Here is an 11627-nt window from a genome sequence, read left to right as displayed (position 1 = left end):
AACAGAAATACAAAATGAAAGTGTCCTAAGATGTCATCTCTCACCTGCAAGATCAGCAAAAACCCAAGTTTTTGCAACACACTTCATTGGCAAGGCTGTGAGGAGGCTGGCACATAAATTGTTGGGGAAAATACAAAATGGTACAACCTCTGAGCATGAAGATTTGACATGTAGTATTGATAAAACTGCATGCGCCTTTACCCTTTAACCAGGCAATCCCACTTTCCAGAATCTATCCCAAACACATACCAACTTTCCCTAGTATAAATGGCCCTGATGTGAAGAGCTTGGTAGTAATTGTGTTTCCTTAGGGTCCTCTTGCTTCCTTCAGGTCCCTTTCTCAGGAGGGGTTCTGAGCTCATGTGCACCTCTTCAGACTCTCCTAGCCTCGCTCATCTTTATTCTAGCCCTCCCTGGGAGACCATCCTAAGCAGGTTTTGTGCAGGTACAACTGGACAGAAGCTCCCTTTAGGCTTGTGCTGGAAGAAGGGGTCAGGAGCCAATGAATAAATTCCTTTGGTCTGGATTTTCCTGGTGGTCCAGTGGTTAAGAATCCACCTGCCAATGCAGGGGACACAAATTCGATCCCTGGTCTGAGAAGACTCCACATACCACAGAGCAATTAAGCCTGTGCATCACAACTACTCACCCTGTGAGCTGCAACTCCTGAAGCCCGTTCTCTGCAACAACAGAAGCTACCACGATGAGAAGCCCGTGCACCACAGCTCGAGAGTAGTCTCTACTCGCCCACTTCAACTAGAGAAAGCCCAGTGCAGCAACAAAGACCAAAAATAAATAAATTATATATATAAATTTCTTCTCTCCTCCCCAGCAGGATGGTTTGGAGACATTTCATGATGAGCCCCAGAATGACCTAGGGGACTGAATGCAAAGAAGACCAGTTTGGTGACCAGGGGTTACGTTGGTTGTCTCTCTACTGCTCACTCTCCTCATGGTCACCTGCTCAACCAACATCCCATAGGCTCTGCTTTCAGGGGAATCCAGGCCAAGTCAGATACAGAACATAAACTCTATCAAAATGATGTTAGTCACTTACTTGTGTCCAACTCTTTGCAACCCCATGGACTGTAGCCATCTGGGCTCCTCTGTCCATGGGATTCTCCAGGTAAGAATACTGGAGTGGGTTGCCATTTCCTTCTCCTTGTATCAAAATGATACAAGTTTATAAATGTGTCAAACAGTATGTTTAGTGTTTAAAGAGCAGGGGTCCTTATCCTGCCCCAGTGCAATTCCACGATGGTAACCAACAGCAATGGTTTCCAACCATTTTCAATGCACTAACAAGGAAAGGACTTCCCGGGCTAAATCAAGTCCCCAGGCCCAGCCTACCTTCAGGGTTCATGTGGGAGTGTAGGGATGGGGCACCCCATGCTGGGTACATGGAGTCTGGAGTGGCTTGTGCCCGTTGGAGGGGCAGCACATATCTGGGTCTGGGTAGGACTCTGGGTTGGTTTGCATGTTCCTGCTCCTGAGACTTCTTTGAGGTTCTGGGCGACTCCTCTTCCTGGGGTCAGCCAGAAGCCCAAGACTTCTCCCTCACAACAGTCCTGGAGTGTAGTTGTACCTTCTTTGCTGGAGGTTGCAACTCATTTAGTGTTCCTTTTGGCCAGACGCCCTTGGTTCTCCCACTGGCTAGAGTGGAGGAAGGGGTATGAGTTTTGGACATGGCCTGGAGCCTAGTTCCACTATGCCCACTTGTTGGATCTCTGACCACGCACACCTTTGAGCCCGTTTCTTGGAGATGTGGGCTTGTTGAAAGGCCCCATTGAGACAGGGATGGTGAAGCACCCAGAAATGAGGTTTGGCCCTGAAACAGTCATTGAACCCAACTGCTTGAACTTTTATAACCCCCTTGTACTCTTTCCCAACCCTGGTCCCCTGGCTTGTGACTATTCCCCGAACATTGGCTCATCTAGTCAAGGGGAAACCCCAACCCAGTGCCAATATCACTCCAAGTGACTCTGCCTAACCACGCGCCTCGCTTTTCTTTTATACTAGCCCAGGCACATAGGGAAGTCTTAGATTTCTCAGACTCATGTGACTTAGTAATATGAGTAATATGAGACTCTAAAAAAACTATTTGTCAAATCCTAGGACACAAACACTGGGGTATTATCAGTTGGCAGATTTAGCCCTGAAAGGGAAAAACCCAGGGATGGAGGATGCGAAAAGTGAGACGTGCCAGTGCTTTAGTGCAGCGTGGGTTATGATTTTCTGGCTGTGCCAGGTTGTAGCTGCTGTGCAGACTTCTCTCTGGCTGTGGAGAGCAGGGCTGCTCTCCAGTTGTGGTGCAACTCTCACCTCTTCTCGTTGCCGAGGACAGGCTGTAGGTGCGAGGGCTTCAGCAGTTGTGGCTCACTGGCTGTCGAGCACAGGCCTAACAGTTGAGGCACATAGGCCTGGTTGCTGCACAGCACGCGGGGTCCTCCCAGATCAGGGACGGAACCCTGTGTCTCCTGCATCGGCAGGCGGATTCCTCACCACTGCGCTGGTAGGTAAGCCCCCACAGTGGGTGCTATTGAATGGGCTGTGCTCTCTGGGGATGCCACTTTGTCTCCTGACTGATTGGGACAGAATACTGGCTATGAGGTGAATCGTTCAAAGGCTAAGTGAAGCTTAGTAGAGGCACCAAGAGAGTGCTTGGCGTTTCCTCTTCCATATGTTCTTATAAATACAGACACCCGACCTAGTGGTCATACTTATTGTTCACTTGATGTTTCTGGTTCTTCTCTTTCCAGGCTCATGAGATTTCATTCCGGTGTCAAGTGGGAAAATAACAACAGAAACACAACGTACAAACTGAGTTTCAGTTTCATTCAGGGGCCCTTACTGAGGACTATAGCCTGGGAGACAGCCTCTCAGATAGCTCTGAGGAACTCAGAAGTAGGGGCGGAACTAGTGCATATATGAATTTTCTGACTGAGAAATATAGTCATGCATACATCTTGGTAAAACATTACTGCTAATCATAGAGGACAGACATCTCAAGGTAATAATTTTAGTGATTTTCTATGTATGGAAAGATGCACGAATCTGGGGTCATTGAAATTCTTTCTTTTCTTTTTGAAATCCTTCTTTAGATATGCATCTTAACTATGTAGGAGCCACATATCTAAAACAGAGACTTCTTCATCCTGCAGTTGTGGGTTGTTGACTTAATTTTTACAAGTGGATGAAGAGCAAGACTCTTTGTTCTTTTATGTTTACATTGGCCTCCCGAGGAAAGGTTTGACCATGTGACTTATTTGGTTAGTGAACTGTTAGTAGAAATATACGAGTCATTGCTAGACAGAAGCCTCTAAGGGCCAGAGTGGTGGTTCTGGATGGTGGAGCCTCCGTCAGCCTAAGTCCTTGAAAGAAGCAAGATGGAGCAGAACCCTGTAAAACTAAGATGAATGTGTAGTATGAGCAATGAGAAATCAACTTTTCTGTGTTGAGCTACTGAGATTTTGGGTTGTTATTGCAGGATAATGTAGCACATCTTGACTAATGGACGCTAAATCCTTTCTAAAGCTGCAATACTTTGGCCACATGATTCGAAGAAGTGATGACTCATTGGAAAAGACCCTAATGCTGGGAAAGATTGAAGGCAGGAGGAGAAGGGAATGACAGATGATGAGATGGTTAGATGGCATCACTGACTCAATGGACATTTTGAGCAAACTCTGGGAGTTGATGATGGATCCCTGTCATGCTGGGATGCTGCAGTCCACGGGGTCGAAAAGAGTCGGACACAACTGAGTGATTGAACTAAACTGAACTGAAATCCTTTCTGAGACAAAACAGTACAAACAAGCAAGCAGGCAGGTTATTTCCCTTGAGACTCTGAGCCCTGAGAATCTAGAATTCCTTCTTGAACAATGGATGACAGGTCAAAGTATCCTCAAATTCAAGCAAATCCTGTTCTGATCCCCATTTCTACTGAAGGGAAACCAAACTAACCTGCTCTTTAATGGTGACAGTCTCTCTGGATTTAGTCTTTGAGGGGATAATTCCTCAGTCGTTCCATTTTTCTTCCTTTCGTCCTCCTCATTCTGTAGCAGACTGGGTTGCCTGTATTATCTCTATTCTCTGCTTCTTTGCCTACAGAATTGTGACTGTTTGGGTTCCATCTTTGGAGAAGGTGCCCCTTATCCTGGTTCAGGGATAAATCCTGACTTGTCTAAGGCAATCACCGCAGAACCATCTCCCTGCCCTTGGCTGGCTGGGGCTGAGAACGCGACAAGGTTCTGACTGTGGAGACAGTGTGGGGTGGGGAGGTATTTGCCTTCAGGCTTTTTTTTTTTTCCCCCAAAAAAACACAAAACAACAAAAACACAGGTTAAGAAATTGATTTTGTTATCCAAACATTCTCCCAAAGAAAAATCCAGGCTCAGATGATTTCACTGGTCAATTTTATTAAAGTAGAAATAAACAACAATCTCATACAAACACTTGCAGAAAACAGAGGAATGAGGAACACTAAAGAAACCTGTTCTGAGGCCACCATTACCTATGAAGTCATTACAAAAAGAAAATTGCAGACCAATAGCCCTCATGAATACAGACTTAAATATCCCTATAAAACATTAGCAAATCAAATCCAACATTCCATAAAATGTAACACATTTATGACCAAGTAGGATTATCCCAGGGATGCAATGTTGTTTTAATACTTGAAAATCAGTCAATATATACTTCTCTCATTGACTGCATCCTTGTCAGCTCTGGAAATTACAGATCTATAAACTCTTATTCAAAATCCTTATGTTTCAGAAAACAGAATTCTCTGGATTTAAGGAAATTCTGACACTCCTAGCAGGCTCTGAGGTAGCATTTCCTAATCAAACACATTAATTAATGGTTCTGTGGCAAGATGTAAGAAATATTCTCACCAAACAAGTTACGTGAAGACTGCAAAGAGCCTCACAGTAGCTCAGGTTAAGTCTTGCTGCTTAATGAACTGGCCTCAAATTTAACAAAGCCAAAACATTTTTCAGGTTTCCAGGACTTTATGAATTTTGGATTGGGAATAAATAAGGGCTTGTGGACACAAATTGCTCTTAAATTTTAGCCAATCCTGCTAAAGGTAGCCATTTCTCTACTTGTTAGGTTGAACCCCTATTCATAAACTTTATGAGCAAACTTCATAAGCCCCTATTCATAAAATATTTACATATCCTGGTTCTTTTTTTATTTGATCTGTTAAGAATTGTAGTATAATCACATATTAGGGGTTTTAACTTTTTGTCTTTCACATATTTTATAACTATTTTCTCATTTTCTTATGTATTTTATTTTCTACTAGAAAAACTCAAAATTTATGTGCAGTCAAAAAAAAAAAAACTTATATATAAGAAGAGAGAGGCTTCATGGTCTCCAGACTTTGGGAGGACTTTCCATCCCAAAGTTATACATTCTTTTTTTCCCCCCTGCTATCTTGTTTTATATTTAAATATTTATTATGAAACCTTTAATACATCAGAAAAGTATTTTGGTGTTTTGTGTTATTTCAGAGCAAGTTTCCTAAACCATAGTACTACTGACATTTGGAGTTAGATAACTGTTTGTTGTGGGGGCTGTCCCGTGCGTTGTAGGTGTTTAGCAGCATGCCTGGCGTTTACTCACTACATGCCAATAGCAGGCCCCAGTTGTGACAACCAAAATGTCACCAGACACTGCCAAATGTCCTTTGGGGGTAAAGCCCCCCTAGCTGAGAACTGCTGGGTTACAGCCCAACCTGGCTTTTCTTTCTTTTTCCTGTAATCATGGTCTATAATGTCTACATCATTTATCAGGTTAATCATCTTTCCACTCAACAGTAATGACGTCTTAGCCACATATTAATTTCCAAAGTCTATCTGCAGCTATTTCTGAATTCTTCTTGTCCTTCTCTTGGCCAGTTCTACTCCACTACCAGTCTTCTGTTCACAGTGTTCTAGGATCTACTCGGGCATTTGTTCTTCCTGTTGGACTTCATTAGTTTACTTACTTATTTTGGCTGTTCTAGGTCTCTGTTCCTGTGCGAGGGCTCTCTCGTTTCTGGGGCAGGATCTGCCCTCCTTGCGGTGTGGTGGCTTCTCCTTGCTGTGGAGCTCGGACTCCAGGCGCGTGGGCCTCAGTAGTTGCTCTGGAGCGCAGGCCCCACCGTCGTGCTGCTCGGGCTTAGTCGCTCTGCGACATGTGGGATCCTCCTGGACCAAGGACGGAACCTGTGTCTCTTGTCCTGGCAGGTGGATTTTTTACCGCTGAACCACCGGGGAAGCCCTCCAGTTGGACTCTGAGATCACTTAAACCAGCTCTAATTGCATGGTCTAGCTAGACCCTCCAACACAATTTTAAGAAGTAGTGGACGTACTTGTCTTGATCTGAATTTTAGTGGAAACAACTTTGAGACTTTTATTTAGTTTGCTTTATACTTTTGAGTTTGGGTAAAAAGTCTTTTTTGTACTTTAGTATTTTACTTCCTATTCCTATTTATGATTTTATTAGGGATAGAGATCTATCCATCAATCCTATTTATTGTTTATGTATATATGTAATCATATGATTTTGTGAGAAAATTAATGATTCCTGGAATAAACCTTGTATTAGCTTCCTGATACTGCTGTAGCAAATTACCACAAATTCAGTGGCTTACATCAACATATGTTTATTATATTAGATTCTAAGAAGACTGGTATTACATATGCCCTCCCTTAATCTTCTCTGCATTTCTAGTCTGGCTTCCAGTCTTTCTGCTCCACCTAAACTGCTCTTTGCAAAGGCACCAGAGACATATATTTTGGGACTTTGTTTCCTATATCTTCTGAGTCCTCTCACCATAATTTTATGCTGTTAACCACACTGTTTCACCTGAAACCCTGTCCTCTATTTCTGTTACCCTAATGCTTCCCAGGCTTTGCCCATCTTTCTGGCGACTCCCTTTCAGCCTCTTTTGCTATTTCCTTCCACTGATTCACTCATTCTTTCATTGACACAGACTCCCAATCTGTAATGTCTGTGATACCTGGTGACGAAATCCCTAAGAGCCACTTCTCAAAGGTAAGCCCCTTAATTCATTCCTAAGTTTTAAAATATCATCTATATCCTGTGACGTCCACATTTTATATCCCATCTAGATTGCTCTTTTTAGCTTTAAACTTGTAAAATATCAGCTAAGCTAGGACATCTCCACTTGGATATCTTGGAGGTATTTCAAATTTAACATGTTCAAAATGGATCTACTGACTTGCCCCTTCCGTCTGCCTCCAGTTTTCCCCATCTTCATCTACCTCAGTGTACTGACTTTCACATGTCCTTCTCCCTCCTTTCCTTAATTCATCTCTCAGCCAACAATTACTTGTTCATGCCTAGTACATACCAGGCACTCCCTCTGGTGTTAGCAATGGAACCAACATTCTAGTGTGGGGAACAGGCAATAAAAAGTAATTACATAAATAAATGAGATAATCACAGAGTGCAGAAGCACTATGAAGGAAATGAATAGAGGAATTTGATAGAGAAAAGCCTGAAGAAGGAGTTAGTGAGGATGAGCGTTTGGGGAGAGTGCTCCAGGGAAAGGAAATACCATTTGCAAAGGCCTGTGGGTAGAAAAGAGCAGAAAGGAGGTCAGTGTAGCTGGGGTATAGAAAAGGTGGTAGAAAAGTAATGGGGGTTATGGAGAGGCCCACAGCATCACATCATGCAGGACCCTGAGGACCATGGCAAAGAAATGGTCCTCTTAAGTGCAGTGGGGGCCACTGAGGATATAAAGCAGGAGAGCTATGTGATATGATTTGCAGTTTTGAAAGATGACTCTGGATAATGGGCATGGGGTTTCTTTATGGGGTGATGAAAATGTTCTAAACTTAGAATGTGATGGCTGGACGACTCTGTGAATATATTTTTTAAAAAATTGTGGACTTCCCAGGTGATCCAGTAGTTGGGAGTGTGCCTGCTAATGCAGGGAACATGGGTTTGATCCCTGGTTTGGGAGGATTCCACATGCTGCAGGACAACGAAGCCCATGCACCAGAACTACTGAAGCCCATGAACCCTGGCTTTGCAACAAGAGAAGCCACCACCTTGCAACTGGACGGTAACCCTTGCATGCTACAATTAGACAAAGCCTGTGGGAAGCAACAAAGACTCAGGGCAGCCAAAAATTAAAAAAAAAGTGGTATGGCATGTGAATTGTATCTCAGAAAAACTACTGGCAGGGAGAAAAAAAATTATTCTTCCTGTGGTGAGAATGACCAGACAAAGGCCAAGAGTACAGCCAGGGAGATCACTTGTATTCATCAGATGACTAGGTGACATCACATGACCAAAGTGATGCCTATGGATGTAAGGCAGGATGTGGTGAGTGTCGGGTGAGGTAGGGGAGGAAAGAGGACTCCTTGTGAAATTATTCCCAGCATAGAAGTAAGACTAATCTTGGAAGTATATAAATTGGACTGTGTCACCGTACACCTAGAGCCTTCAGTGGTTTCCCTCTGAAGGTAGAAGGAACCCCTCCCCGCTCATCTGGCCTTGGGGCTGCCACTCCTGCTTTGGAGTCTCCCACCCTCAAAGTCTCCCCTTTGCCAAATCACCCTCTTCTAACCAGGCCTGATCACCTGTCAAATCCCAGTTTGAGTGCCACTTTCTCAGCAACTTTCTTATCCCTCAAATTACATGAGGGGCTCTTCCCATGACGCACAGCACTTGGCACAATCTGTAGTCATGGACTGAATTGCATATTTATTAATTTTTGCTTGTCTCCCCCTTCTAGACAGGGAGTTCCTAGGGCAGGGATATTTTCTCCTGTGATCATGCCTCTAGGGCTCATCCAAAAGCATGGCACAGGAACTGTACTGGAACATTTGTTGGATGAATAAATTCACGAATAGAATCCATATGTGAAAGCTAGTAGGCAGTGTGTGAAGAAAACTTTCAAAGGGACAATGAAATTAAAAAGACTCAAAAATGTAAGGGGCAAACCATAAAATGAGAGAAAATATTTGCAAATCATTATCTGACAGGGGATTAATATCCAGAATATATAAAGAACCCTTAAAACTCAACAATAGAAAAACCAAACAACCCAATTCAAACATGGACAAAGGACATGAATAGACATTTATCCAAAGGAGATATACAAATGGCCAATAAGCACATTAAAAAAATGCTCAATGTCGCTAAACATTAGGGAAATACAAATCGAAACCACAGTGAAATACTACTTCACACTCTTTAGGACGGTTACTGTCAGAAAACAAAAATAAACTCAGAAAATAGCAAGTGTTGGTGAAAATAAAGAGAGACTTCGAAGCCCCATATATGGCTGAGAGGGATGTCCAATAGTTCAATCTAGGAATGGAATTGCTGAATCATATGGTAATTTTTTTTCATATGGTAATTTTATGTTTAACTTTTTGAAGAACTGCCAAACTGTTTTTCATACAGACTGAAAGACTAGAAAGCAGAAAATCAAAAAGATAGTTGTACACCAAAGTTCAAAGCAGCACTATTTACAACAGCTAAAAGGTGGAGCCAACACTGGAGTGAATTGATGGATAAGCAACATGTAGTGTATACATATGTAGTACATATATATGCATTGCTCTTGCTCTTGCTATTGCTAAGTCACTTCAGTCGTGTTTGACTCTGTGCGACCCCATAGACGGCAGCCCACTAGGTTTCCCCGTCCCTGGGATTCTCCAGGCAAGAACACTGGAGTGGGTTGCCATTTCCTTCTTCAATGCATGAAAGTGAAAAGTGAAAGTGAACTCACTCAGTCGTGTCCGACTCCTAGTGACCCCATGGACTGCAGCCCACCAGGCTCCTCTGTCCATGGGATTTTCCAGGCAAGAGTACTGGAGTGGGGTGCCATCGCCTGCTCTGATATATATGCATATAATATATATATACACAACAGAATGTTATTCAGCTTTAAGGAAGAAAACTCTTGAGGATATGGATAGGCCTTCCAGTGTTAAGTGAAATAAACCATACACAAAAGGACAATTACTGTATGATTCCACTTATATTAGGTACTGTAATAGGCAAATTCCTGGAGACAGATAGTAGAACAGAGGTTACCAAGGGCTGAGGAGTAAAGCATGTAAATGGTACAGAATTTCAGTGGAGAAGATGAAAAAGTTCTACAGATGGAGAGTGGAAATATTTGCACAACATTGAAAATGTACTGAATACCTCTGAATTGTACATTTAAAATGGTAACTTTCATGTTATGTATATTTTATTATAATAAAACATTTTAAAAGTAAGTAATGTTATTAGTTGGGCTCAGCTCAGTGGTAAAGAATCTGCCTGCAATGCAGGGGACTTGCAGGAGACAAGTTTGATCCCTGGACTGGGGAAGATCCCTTGGAATAGAAAATGGCAACCCACTCAGTATCCTTGCCTGGAGAATTCCAAGGACAGAGGAGCCTGGTGGGCTATAGTCTATGGGGTTACAGAGTCGGACATGACTGAAAGACTAAACAATAACAACAAAGAGACTAGTCATCAGTACATTTTGAATTCCTGGCTGAAGGATTCAACCACAGTGAGTGTCCTGGCTGAAGCCGTGGGAAGCTTCAATATTCAGTATTCAGTAATCAGAATACTCTCAATATTCAGGGCCAATACCTTGAATGCTCAAAACCAATGGCAGTCACATTCTGCCCAAAGGAGACATGCTGAGTGAACTGAGGAGAGGATGTTAAGATCCCCTTTCCAGGTGGCCCCAGAAGCTGACTGTACTCCATCAAGAGCGCCAGCCCCTCCCCTTGGCCAGGATGCTGGGCCTCCCTGTGGGGACCCCTTTGTTTTTCTGTGGCATGTAGAAAAAGCAAATGTATCAGAATACACAGAGTGGTTTAGATGGTTTCAAAGCCCGCACCAGGTGTTGGAGGAGCTCTTATTTAAGACAACTATGATTATGCTGATGAAAGGGTCGAGCCACGCTGCACCAGGTTGGAGCGGGCTTGAGACTCTGTACCTAGGTTCTCACAGCTGAACCACAGTCCCTGTCTTTACAGTTTCCAGCTTCAAAGTGGGGTTGCCTGGTCCCCATCACGTTCTGAAGCAGCTGATGCTACGGCACTAGGAGGATGGAGGAAACACATCCTAACATTCTCAATCCTTCCCACTCAGAAAATGGTCAAGTTTTAAAGCTACAAGTAATGTGTTTAGTATTGGCAACTGAAAAGCAGAGAAGAGGGACTTCTCTGGAGGTCCAGGGGTTAAGAATCCCCACTCCCACTGCAGGGTGCATGGGCCCAATCCCTGGTTGGGGAGCTAAGAGTCTGTGCACAGATCCGTGCATGGCCAAAAAAAAAAGAGAGAGAGAGAGAGAGAGAGAAAATACATAGAAGAAGAAAAAACTTACCCATGCTCCTATCACCTAAAGTCCCTGTAAACACTTGGATTATATCTTTTCCATATATGTATAGTTTCTTTCCTATGCATGTGCATAATTATATTTCCAGGATGTTGAGCCATACTGCATTATTGCTTCATAAGTGAAGTCTCTCAGTCATGTCAGACTCTTTGCGACCCCATGGACTGTAGACTACCAGGCTCCTCCATCCATGGGATTTTCCAGGCAGGAGTACTGGAGTGGGTTGCCATTTCCTTCTCCAGAGCATGTTCCTGAC

Source organism: Bos mutus, chromosome 7, assembly GCF_027580195.1.
Source record: "Bos mutus isolate GX-2022 chromosome 7, NWIPB_WYAK_1.1, whole genome shotgun sequence".
Classification (NCBI taxonomy): domain Eukaryota; kingdom Metazoa; phylum Chordata; class Mammalia; order Artiodactyla; family Bovidae; genus Bos; species Bos mutus.
The sequence above is the reverse complement of the archived record's forward strand: the minus strand, read 5'-3'. Positions refer to the sequence as shown.